The following is a 13436-nucleotide window of genomic DNA, read 5'->3' on the forward strand; positions in this document are numbered from 1 at the left end:
TAGTCAGGGGAGAAACCTAAGTGTTAGTGTTGTTGCTTTGAGCGGCGACAGTCACCGCGGTAACTCAAAGTGACGAATGGCTGCCATGGCGCATTGATGGGTTCGGGATGATAGACAGTCTCTGACACAAGGGCTCAGGACATGGCTGCTGACATCATGCTGTTGCCCGAGGGGGACCAGCGGGCTCCCGTGAAACCTGAGGACCTCTGTCGACTACAACGCATACACACACACACAACCTCATGCCTTAATCCAGCAGCTCATATAGAAGAGACAGGCGAGAAATGAGAGGAAAGAAAAAGGAGAGAATTTAGTTTCAGCTAGAGGAGAAGAGGGAGCAAAGAATGAAAGAGAGAGAGAGAGAAAATAGAGGAGAGTTGTGCCCTAAGGGTGATGATTGGCAGGAGGAACATTAACTTTCTTTACTTCATACTCCATGTTTTTTGTTCTTTTTCTCACATCTGATGATTGACGCCTTACAAAGAGAGCGAGCAAGAGAGAGAGTGTGTGAAATAAAGAAAGATACAATTTTATCTCTTTGCTCATATATAGCATGTTGAGAAGAAGTGGGATGAATGTGGGAGTTTATTTACAGTATTTCACATTTGTAGCATCATGTTTTCCTTTCAAGGAAAGGAGACAATGATTTTCAGATTTAAATCAAATAAACTACTTTTGTAAAGGTCAAAGCCCAGTGCAACTTCAATATTCAGTTACATAAAAAAATAAAAAAGTTATTTAGCTTAGTGGTTAGAGCATGTGTTTAAAACAGCCCTGGCTCTCATGTGGGGATCCAGGTACAGTTTTGGCCTGCATCGTGTCTTGACCCCATTTCCTCTCTTTCCCCCAAGTAATTTCCTGTTCCTTACCTACAGTCTCACAAAAATAAAACCTAAAAACTAAAAAGGAAGCTTTTAAGTTTAGGGAAGAAAAAAAATGATAACTAGATTAAATTAAAGGGTTAGTTCACCCAAAAATTAAAATTCTCTAATCATGTACTCACCCTCATGCCATCCCAGATGTGTATGACTTTCTTTCTTCAGCAGAACACAAAAGAAGAAATTTAGAAAAGTATATCAGCTCAGTAGGTCCATACAATGCAAGTGAATAGTAATCAGACCTTTTGTAGCTCCAAAAATCACAAAGGAAACCATCCATATGACTCATGTATTTAAATCCATATCTACAGAAGCAATATAATAGGTGTGGGTGAGAAACAAACAATATTGAAGTCTTTTTTACTCTAAATCTCCACTTGAACTTTCACTTTCAGATGTGAAAGTGAAACTAAACAGGCACCACATGTGAATTTCAGATGTAAAAGTGAAAGTGGAGATTTAGAGTAAAAAAGGACTTAAATTTGTATCTGGTTCTCACTCACACCTATTATATAGCTTCTGAAGATATGGATTTAAACACTGGAGTCTTATAGATTAATTCTGTTTCCTTTATGTGATTTTTGGAGATAAAAAAGATCTGATTTCCATTCACTTGCATTGTATGGACCTACTACAGAGCTTACATAAATCTTAATTTGTGTTCTGCAGAAGAAAGAAAGTCATACACACCTGGGATGGCATGAGAGTGAGTAAATGATGAGAGAATTTTCATTTTTGGGTGAACTATCTCTTTAATAAGGTTTGGTATTAAAGATATAGTTCACCCAAAATGAAAATTCTCTCATCATTTACTCACCATCATGTTTTTCCAAACCTGTATGACTTTTTTTCTTCAGTGGAACACAAAAGGAGATATTAGGCAGTATGTTGGTATTAGTCACCATTCACTTTCACTGCATAATTTTTTCATACAAAGAAAGTGAATAGCCCCGTTCACACATGCAACCAGGTAAATTACAGGAAAATCGTTGGGTTGCCTTTACTGGTAAATGTACCACATGTGCTGTTCACACATACCATATAGGTAATGATACAACTTCTCATTAAGGGAAATTGCCAGAGAAACATTTACCAGTATTTTCAAAATGGTCGTGTTCACATGATCTCTTACCTGAAAAATGCAGTACATTTTCTGGAAAAGGCTGTATATGTGAAAGGGGCTTATGATGACTTAGGCTAACATTCAGCCTAACATCTCTTTTAGTGTTCCACAGAAGTAAGTCAAAAGGGTTTGGAACAACATGAGATGATTAAATACTGACATAATTTTCATTTTTGGGTGAACTATACATTCAAAGGACAATGCTAATCATGGGGGCAACCATTGTGCTGTCACTCAAAGGTGAACTTTACATGAACCACAGTTTCTGCACCACTTAAGGCCTGCATTGGCTTTCTTTTTTGCCAGATAATGCAGATCTTCTGTAGTCTGTGTAACTAGAGCCCAGATGACCTGCAATGGAAGTATGGTTATTACATAATTTGTGCAGTTTATAATTTATTTGGCAAATCCTTTGACACATACACCACACTTTGGAGCTCTCGCTCTTTTGATCCCATTCACATAAACAAGACAAAAACTCACATTATCTCCATCTACAGCATCAGCTGTCATACCCTATACCCCCTGTGTTCACACATTAGTCTAACATGTCCTTGTCAGCCCTCTGTCACATGCACACATGCACGAAGACACACACTGCTTGATGCAAACACATAACCCCACAAGCACTGCATACCTCCCCTCCCCGTAGTGCCAACAGCTCTTTCTCTTTACAGAAACAGCTGTCCGCTATAAACCCACACCTCATCTTCAAAGGTCTCCAGTGCTAGGATTCACAGCTTTATAAATGTGTGTGCTGACTTTGATGAGCCAAGGCATCCCATTTAGCAGCTCCCTTTAAAACTCCCATAGGCGGCCGCCCACTGTGTCAGGATGAGGATATTAGCCTGTCAATGAGGTGTAAACTTTGTCACAATGCTACAGTTGACTTCAACAGAACATTAAAGGGCAGGGTGGTGTTATTCAAGGTTGTTTCACACATAACTTCCCACCTCCACGAGGAAACGGATATGAAGCCATTATAGCTCTTTAAAATTATATACCACCTAGCAAGCTGTGGTCATTGTATTTGGCTTTGACTCTGTGTCTACAAATAGGTTTCTTTTGTTGAGTCTCATTCATTCATCTCCTTGTACTTTGTACGCTGTTCTTTGCCATCATAATGTCATGAACCCCAAATTAATGGCATATTTCCAGTGAATGCATATACATGTAATACCTGTAATCCAATCCACATTAGCGAAAGAAGAGTGGTCCAAGTTCTGCTTGAAAAAGAAACTTACAGCGAGGCTTTCATTCATTGGAAAGGTTTTGTGCAATTTTCATTGGTGCAAGCTGCCAGTTTCTGTGCTGTTTGTGTATGGATATGATCTGTCCTTACTGGCATTATCTTGTCTCCCACAGGCTACTCCTATCACCCATTCTGATCTAAAGCATTTGTTCAAAGACTGAGAGAACTTCTCCAGACAGACGTAATTTAAATCTCACTAAATCCACACATGCAGCAAATTACCCGTCCTGAAAGTCGCAGTCAATCCAGGATATTTACTTTCTTACTTCTGAGCAGAGTGTACACAATGACAAAGTGTCTGAGAGGATAAAAAAGGAAACTCAATAAAAGGACAAATAATGCTCTCTTTCCATCAACCCTCCGCTCCTCACTCACCCCAATCCCTCTCTTCTCTCTCTGTCACTCTTTTCTCTGTCAAATCATTGCCACCAAATCTGTTTTGCTGGCACATCACAGAGCGCACTGTATATAATCCCTGGCAGTTTAGTGGCAAACCCCTATCTTTCATTTAGTCTTCCCACATGCAAGCCGTGTTTGTAGATAGAATCTGCCTGCAGACTGAAATCAACACATATCAGAATGCTGGCACACACCCACACAAACACTCTCGTTTCGGGGAGGGAAGCGACGATTCGCACGATAGTGACAATATACTGGTGACAGCTCAGAAAAGATTTATTGCACTTAAACTGGACAGCTTAGATATCTTATCCAACTACCAAACTGATCATAGCGACAAAATGCCACAGATCTAGAGACAGCATTCCTACTCACACTACTTAAGAATATGCTCCACCTCTGAATGTTGTAGTTCATATAACAGAACTCAATTAGGCATTTGAACTAACTGAGCTCTAGGTCTACAAAAACATGCACAAAACTGAAATCAATCATATTCCGTTGCGATTTAAATCTAGTTAAAATATTTTTCCCGTGAATTGAAGAAGGGTGGGGGTGTAGGTGTAGGTGAAAATCTGCATAGTGGTTTAAAAAAAGACTGAAGAAAACAAAAGTTAACAAAGAGAAAAGCATTAAGTACATCCTCTGTGGAGGAAAGAAAAGAGGGAATTGGTGGAGGAGTGAAACAGAGGGAAGAAGAGGTTGAGGAGGAGGAGGATAGGCTGTCTTTGCTCTACCCTGTGGGAAGATATTGGGCGGAGAACCTCCTTTATATCCACACACAGGGAACAGTAAGCATGTGTATGTGTGTGCACACACCCCCCCCCCCCAACTATGTGTGTGTGAGCATATGTGCATTTTAGATCTACAGAGAAATGTGATTTATATTGTGGAACTTTGATCTCCTAAAAGGCATTGAGATTTACACAACAATAATTCTTCTTGGCCTGCGCTGAGATAACTGATGAGCTTATGGCAGAAGTCCAATGCAGATTTTAACAGACCATAGGGAAAGGGGCTGGAAACAGAAGACATTCACCCTACATGTATTTCACGGGCTCATGCAGACTACAGAACATACTGGAAAGAGTCAGAGGTTAAAACAGTGTATAAATATAATAGGTAATAAAAACCAAGGGCAGTGAGACTGTCAAATAACATTATGGGCATCTTGTCTGTCTCATCACTGCTTTAATATTAGCCAGTTAAGGAGCAAATGGCCCTCATGTTGCTGTTGTTTAACAAATGTTAATAGAAACAAATTGGAGGTTTAGCTATGTTTATGGAAGGAAGAGTAGGTAATGAACTGTATACCTAAAGTTTTTTTTTTTTTTTTTTCAAGAAGATTGGATGTCTTTTACAAGTTATAGAAAGGAAAGGAAGCTATTAGGGTGAAAGATGGCTGCCAAAGTCTGGTTAAAATATTAAGGAGCCAATATGCTTTTAGCGAAATCGATGAACAAATGGCTGTTATCTCATTTTAAACAAAATTATTCTATGTGTTTTTACTGATCTGCGTGCTATCTGATTGCATAAGCAAATTCCACTGACACTTGGCCACATCAAAGTATATAAATCTGATCTTCAATTCTTGTGCTAACATTTATGCATTTATCCAAAGTGACTTGCAGTGCACTTATTACAGGGACAATCCCCCCAGAGCAACCTGGAGTTAAGTGCCTTGCTCAAAGATACAATGGTGGTGGCGGCTGTGGGGATTGAACCAGCAACCTTCTGATTACCAGCTATGTGCTTTAGCCCACTACGCCACCACCACACCTTGCTATATTTGCTCTATGCAAATAAAAAAGACTTCACTTCCGTGATTATGCTAATTCTGGGCAGCGAATTTAAAAGATGTGATTTATTATTTGATTCCAAGTGACTTTGTCCCGTGCGCGCATATCTGTTTGTGTACACTGTATTTCTAACCTTGGGGATTGTTTACGAGACGCTGCCCTTCCAGCAGTTCTGTCAGTTGGTGGCCTACCCCACCTCCTGTGAACCTGGTGGAGGAGTGGAGAGAGGAAAAGGGCGAGCGGAGACACACCGAGAGAGAGAAGAGAGAGAGAAGCACTGTTGCCCGGTCCTCAACCGCTCCTCCGCCCTCTGGCGGACGCCAGCTCACGCCTCCCCCGGCGGACGGCAGTGAGTCCTCCGGCCCCTGGTGGATGGAACCGCTCCTCCCCTACTCGGCAGACGGCCAAGGTTCCTCTGGCTCTCAGCAGCCGGCAGTGACCCCTTCATCCCCAGGCAGATGCCGCGGCTGCTGCTCTGGTGGATGGCAGCGGCAAGGAATCTGCAACAGCACATCCCTCCTCCCTCCCGGGCTTCGGCACCATTGTAACAGTATAAGGATGGGCAAGGGGGAGGTGGGAACCGGCTGAACAGTAAACATAAACTTTAATGGTAAACATAAAATCAACATAAACAAACGTGCAGCGCGGCTGTGTTCGTCTCTCTCTCTCAAACCGGCATCTCCGGCCGCCCCTTTATCTCTCTCTCCCGCTGATCAGCTGATTCAGCGCCGGCCGTGCTCTATCACGGCCCAGCCACGCCCTCCTCCTAGTCACAGTAATATTTGTCCATGAACGTCAGCTGTGCTCATTGTGTTTTGTTTTCAGATATCTGCATCAAATAAATCTATCTCTCCTACAAAGTGCATTTTTTTCTTAATTTGGTATTATTTGTTGCTCGACGCAAGCCCTATGCAAAACCTCTGTAACAGCTGTTATGTTTCACATTTTTCCTATTCTAACGTATCGCTGTTTAGGTGGAGTAAAGTTTACATATTTGGAACTGCCAGATGCATTTACACTTGACCGAGTTTTGTAGGGAATACTTCTCAAACCACCTTTGTGCAGCCGAAATACCCCCTTTGAGTTCATTCCGTTGGTTTGAAATAGCGCTAACTCTCAGGAAAACTTTGTACCAGCTGTTAAACACATTCTTACTACCATTGGTCCACACCATCGGTGTGTGTGACCCGGTGCTCCAACTACGTTGATGCCAACATCTTTTTTTCTTCACTTATTAACTTTTTTTCTACTTAATGTCTTCACTTTGTTGAGATCAGTCAACATGAACACATAGGAGTGAAAAGTTGCTGAGCGGGAGCAAACTTACCTACATCTGTTCTATCGTTCTTGTTATTATTTTCCAAAATTATTAAAAAAGCTTTTTCAAGATGTTACGTGGATTCTTTTCACAAAATTCATCATGAAATTCAATAACAGAGGGCTTTCAGTGATTATTGTGGCCACATAGTGTGTTAGCGCCATGAATGCAGAATGTAAACATGACAAAATTACACATTATCTACTGAAAATATATTATTTTAAGTCATCAAGTAGCTAAAACTAAGCTACTTGTACTCATCTCTTGTGGGTCCTATTCATAGAATGAAGCATGTAGTAATTGATATCATATAAAATGCACATTTTGATGTCACTTTATTGATGTTTTACATGTACACTACCAGTTTTTTCAAAACTTTTCAAAAGTTTTGAAACACTTGACAGAAATGTTTCTCATGATTTTAAAAATCTTTTGATCTTAAGGCGTATGCTTAAATATTTGAAATTAGTTTTGTAGACAAAAATATAATTGTGCCACCATATTAATTTATTTCATTATAAAACTAAAATTTAATGAAATTTTTTTTTTTAAATTGATGACTTGGACCAAATAATAAAGAAAAGCAGCCAATAAGTGCCCAACATAGATGGGAACTCCTTCAATATGGTTTAAAAAGCATCCCAGGGTGATACCTCAAGAAGTTGGTTGAGAAAATGTCAAGAGTACATGTCTGCAAATTCTAGGCAAAGGGTGACTACTTTGAAGATGCTAAAATATAACACAGTTTTGATTTATTTTGGATTTTTAGTCACAACATAATTCCCATAGTTCCATTTATGCTATTCCATAGTTTTGATGACTTTACTATAATTCTAAAATGTGAAAAACATTTATAATAAAGAATGAGTGTAGTCTGTTGACAGGACAGCACGCATCTCATATTTAAATGCTCCTCTAAACATCCAAATGTGTCCCAATGTTTGCAAAACTTACACTGTTGCTCAGCTGTTTCGATCTTCTTTTTAGCTCTGAGCAAAGAACATAGCCTTTAGGTTATGTTAGAGCCATGTCCCAGCGGTTAGTCAATACACATTTGCTGACACATTGAGCCATGGGTTGAGTCTAACCTGCAACATTTCCTGTTTTCCCCTCCTCTCTCCTTTATGTCCTGATTTCCTGTCCTTCCTCCAGAATCCATTGAAATAAAATTGGTAAAAGGTAAAAAAAAAAAAATAATAAAATACATAAATAAATAATAAAAAAACATTTAGGTTTGAAGCCATTTAGGTTAAAGTCACAAGTATTTCACTTTGACACATACACTCCAAGTCCTCAGACAGGCAAGTGTGAAGAAAGACAAAAAAGAGAGAAAAGAGAGGTGGGGGAGACGTAAAAGCGGACAACGAAAACACATATGCAAGCCTTTTGTCTTTTCCTGCGTAATTTGTGCTCTGTTTCACTTTGTACTGAGGGATTTCTGTCAGGAGTGGAATTCTCTCCAGCAGCTCCCAGAATGGATGACTGACAGGCAGCCCTGGGTTTGGTTTCAATAACACCAAGCACAAACACTGTAAATTTACAGCTACAGATGACTCTCTGAAAAGATCACCCAAATCTAAGCAGCCATAATTCATTCTCTCTCTCTCTCTCTCTCTCTCTCTCTCTCTCTCTCTCTCTCTGTGTAGCAGCTGGTTGTACTCAGTATTGGGCCTGACACGGCACTTTGAAATAGCAATCAATGCCTTTGTACTGCAGGGAGGACTCGTAAAAGTGTCACGGCTGGAATATACGGCACCGTATTTCATCGCTTTTCTCTATTTTTAAACGCTGAGTTATGGTGGTGGAAATGTGTACCTATTAAAGGTGATATGATGTATTCTCTGCCTTGTTCTGAGGCTCATTCATCAAGTGGGGACCGAAAAGAAAACTGCACCCACTTCTTCAACCTCTTCCCTCCCCTCTTCCTCTCCTCCAGCTCCCCAGTTCTAGCAGGCTGTCAAGGGTAATTTATAGCACGCAGGCAGTGTAACCTTCTGGCAGGCTTTGTGGAAGAAGCTTGTGCTCTCTCTCTCTCTCTCTCTTGGCAACTAATAACCTTTTATATGGCTCAAACTTGGCCAGGCCATTGGGCACTGGAGACAAATCCAGACAGGTCCAGAAAAGATACATGCAATTGAACCTGAGTTTTCTCTCCACAGAAACACAAAATCAAATTAATCGTGGAAAACTAGGGGAATGGTGGCTAAACTTAATGGCATAACCAATCAATAAGGGCAGTGTGATTGAAGGGAAAGAGTGTGTGAACTATTTCAGCTCGACATCATTTAATGTTGATTTGGCTTTTGTTTGTGGTTCTTACTATGTGTGATTTAGTGTCATAGAGAAAGGCAGTGAAAGGGGAGGATCGGGGAGTATCAGTGGTTGAGATATTTATAGAGTAGGGTAAAGAAATATTTCACTGCTTTTAGCTGGGCCCTTAATGTAGCATCTGAAATGAGGATGCGCATTCCCAGATAACAAATAGTTTGCATATGGCTTTATCAAGAGGTTTAGGCAATGTAGAGTCAGTTCAATTTTCCCACTGTTGCTAGTAGAGCTTTTAAATAAATTGTAGCATTATAGCGAACAATTGTGTATAAAATGTAAATTCATTATTTTTAGTTATATGTGGTCACTAAATTAAAAATCAGTTCTCTTACAAAATACAGTACAGTAGCAATGTTAAAACTAAAAAATAAACATGACTACACATAATTATGACTACATCCTAGCTGACGTGCAAAGAAATCATAATTATACAATACTAATCTCTTGAGAGATCTTGCTTCTAAGTATTTCAAGTTAGACCAATGTTTTGAGATATCCGTTTCCTTATCCATTTTGTCTTCTGTGTGCCTCCGTTGTGACCTCGTCTTGACAGCCACACACTGCGAGATTAATGAGGTGGGTGGAGTAGTATAATAAACGTTTGTTTGAAGTGGCAATGCTGATAGGTGTTGATTTACTTACACAATGATAGGCTTTTAATTAAGCGCCTCCATCTCTCGTCACATCAAAGACACTGTGACCGACAGAGCGCTCCTCCTTACTGTAAGCTGATAACTGACAGCTGACACTCTGCCCAAGTTTTCCCCCACGCCTTGAGATCTCATACCAAAAATACATTCAAATCCTATTCAAATATAATGATGCAGATGTTTTTGTAGGTGTTGTATCAAATTGATGACTGTTTTCGCAGTTCATTTTTTGGATTTAGAGGTTTTTGCTACTCCATGTTTAAACTAAGAAGCCTTATGTAAAAACAGAATGTGCCATTACCACTACAAGTTTTGCATCAAAAAGGAGGATTGTGTATTTGTCACTATATGATGTAATCTTTTTTTCTGAATTGATGAAGGACTCCAGGGAGGTGAACGAAAACATCTGTGTTTTTACTGCAACTTTTACAAGCCGCCAGGCACACACGCTGTTGAGTTGTTATTGTTCAGACAGCAAGTTTATCTCTTTTCATTATGTGCAACAGAAAGACATAACCTGCTCTGAGAGCCACTGGCAAGCATTTTAGCCTTGTCAGTCAACTACAAGCTATGATTGACAAAACTAATATAGTTTAGGTCAATGTCATGTCCTCATTCTTATATTTCATGTTGCACAAACATCTTTTTCTTTGAAGTCTGTATTGTGTGACAGAATTAATTATTATTTCAGCGTGCCTAAGTGAGTGAGACTGACAGGAAATAAGGAACTAAATGTGGAAAAGAAGAATGCACCTCACTAGCCTCAGGAAAGGAGATTTATTTGCCCAATGCATTACTAAAATGCTACGTGTCATCGACCTTGTGAATGGAGTGACTGTTGCTCCACGCAAGCGTTTACTAGGCCAGCAACAGATAAAAAACACTTTTTGATGTCTGCTTTGATTACACACAACAATATACAGCAATCTGATTTGTGGCTCTGCAGTGTGTAGCCAGGTAGTTCTCCCACCCCTCCTGATAACTTCTCCATGTGGAGGACAATGGGACCTTTTGTTTCAGCAAGAAGGGTGCATTTGAGTTCAGTGTGTGTGTGTGTGTGGGTGGGTGTGTGTTTTGGTGCACATGACATGTTTGAAAGCTAAATAAAGATCTGTCATTAACTGTAGGGTATGTGCATAATCACTTGGAGATAATCAGGGAGACAGGAAGATGAGTAGGTCTGATAGGGTCCTCGATCAGAGAGAAAGACGAGAGACGAGCCATTAAATTTGAGAGTGATGTCACAGATATCATAAAATGAATGAACTTTTACTGGGTATATAACAGACTTTCATGCAACTATTTCACAGGTCTAGTTCATCCATCTTATTGTATCATATTTCGTTCCGTCACATGCGGTTTCACACAAATAATTATCCTGTCATCACACCATCACTCAAATCTTTGAATCAGAGAGTCTCAAGATGTTCAAGTTTGATTATACCAAAACACAGAGATGAGTCATTAAATCAACCTGAAGAGCTAAGATTCTCAGAGAATTCTGGAAAGAGCTTTTTTGTCATTTGTTTGTATGCTGTGTGTGTTATTCACACTGAACTAATATATATATATATATATATATATATATATATATATATATATATATATATATATATTATTTTTTTTTTTTTTTTTGACTGCTTGATTATGTTCTTGGCTGTTTGATTTGATAAACCCTCTCCATCATCTCTTTCTATCTTTCACACCTACGCATGCACACACAAACATTTCTCATTTCATAGTGGAATACTGCCATTTCTATGCTTTTATATTTGATCCTAAATCTCACAATCACTCAGAAGGATAGTGAAATTTGTGAGAGAGAAAAAGAGTGCTGCGCTTTACAGTTCTCCAGGGTTGGTCTCACATGTCAGCTACACTCCATAAAGCTGTCCTGTCCCTCTTTTTTCACAGGTTTATTATTTCTGGAGAACAGACCAGGCATGAGCAGCAGACTCCCTGCCTCTGGGCTCCTTTTCATACCACTCACCTCATAAATCAGTCACAGGTAATTAAATGCAAGTGATTTGCATCATTTTTGTTTGTTTTGTTGTGCCGTCGCTCAGTCTGCACCAAAGAGTGACAAACTTAACAGGAGTTGAACTATCAGGCCCCAGTCAAGTAAGAAGAGTATAAAAATATAAAAAGTAAATTGAGAATTACAAGTAGGCCTATTTAAAAACCAGTGGTTTTCTTTCAGTTGGAAAAGTTGGCATAAAGGAATATTCCGGGTCCAATACAAGTTAAGCTTAATCGACAGCATTTGTGGCATAATATTGATTACCACAAAAATTTATTTTGACTTGCCTCTCCTTTTCTTTAAAAAAGCAAACATCTGGGTTGCAGTAAGGCACTTACACTGGAAGTGAATGGGGGCCAATTTTTGAACATTAAAATGCTCACTTTTTCAAAAATATTGCCACACGACATGAACAAAATGCATGTAAACGTGATTTTAGTGTGATAAAGTCATTTACTGACCTTTTCTGTGTAAATGTTTAGCCAATAGACAACTTTGTTGCCATGACGGTGTAATGTCAACAAACCCTAAAATGACGGTAAAAATTAAAATTTAAACAACTTTACAGCTCAAATAATACACAAGTTAACAAAAAAATTAATGTAAGTGCTTTTATAAACTTATTAGTTTCAAATTTCTGCCTTTAAACACTCCAAGAATTGGCCACATTCACTTCCATTGTAAGTGCCTCACTGTAACCTCGATTTTTGCTTTTTTTAAAGCATATTTATTTTTTATTTTTTTTGGGGGGGGGTGGTTGTCAACATTATGCCACAAGTTCTGTCGATTGAACTTAAATTGTATTGAACCCAGAATATTCCTTTAAGCTTAAATCAATTAGGTGCATTAGTCTACAACTTTTTTCTATCTTCATTTCCCTGTTTTCGTCTCCAAGTTTCATATTCATCACTGTTTCACATGACCATGAATGATGGCCTACTTTAAAATTCCAGTTTGTTTTCTGCACTTCAGTAATCTATTTTACACGACCTCTCACAGAAAGCAGTCAGAGATATGAGTGGGCTACGGTCATGCATGATGTCTAGCCTCTGCTTTTAGCTCTTTGTTTAGTCAAAGTTATGGTAAAGCCCTGTGCTTTGATACAGTCATGCATAGGCGAATGCCTTCAGGCTTAACTGGGAGTGGTCAGACTGGCCTCTTTAAGGGGAGGCCTGCCCCTTAAAATCCACAACAGGAAATGACCATCCGTCATTTATACGTCAAAACAGCTGTTAGCAGCCCACTTCAAGGCCAGACTTGAAAGGAGCTGTTCCCTGTTGTTCCAGCCCGCCCTCAGTTCTTTCTCTCACTCTCTTTCTCTTTTTTATTTTCCCTTCCTCCTCCTCTAGGGTGCCTTTAAACTCCCTCCATTCCACCCACACCTTTGCCCCCTGCCAAACTCACTTATCCTGAAAATGTTTTTGTAAGGCAATCCATCTTAATTCCAAACCATGCCTTGGAATTCTAAGATTTTAGGTTTTAGGCTTGTGTTTAATGTTTTCATTTTAAAGAAGGCAACGAACCTTCATTTTCTCAAGACAGAGAGCGTTTTGCCATCCTAAGAATAAAACAAAGGTTACACCCTGTGATTCTGGGTTTCTGTCTAGTAATGTCACTTAAACGGAAACATTCCAGACATCTTAACCAAACTTTACAGTGTGGCAGTGGG

The sequence above is a fragment of the Myxocyprinus asiaticus genome, chromosome 4 (genome assembly GCF_019703515.2).
Source record: "Myxocyprinus asiaticus isolate MX2 ecotype Aquarium Trade chromosome 4, UBuf_Myxa_2, whole genome shotgun sequence".
NCBI lineage: Eukaryota > Metazoa > Chordata > Actinopteri > Cypriniformes > Catostomidae > Myxocyprinus > Myxocyprinus asiaticus.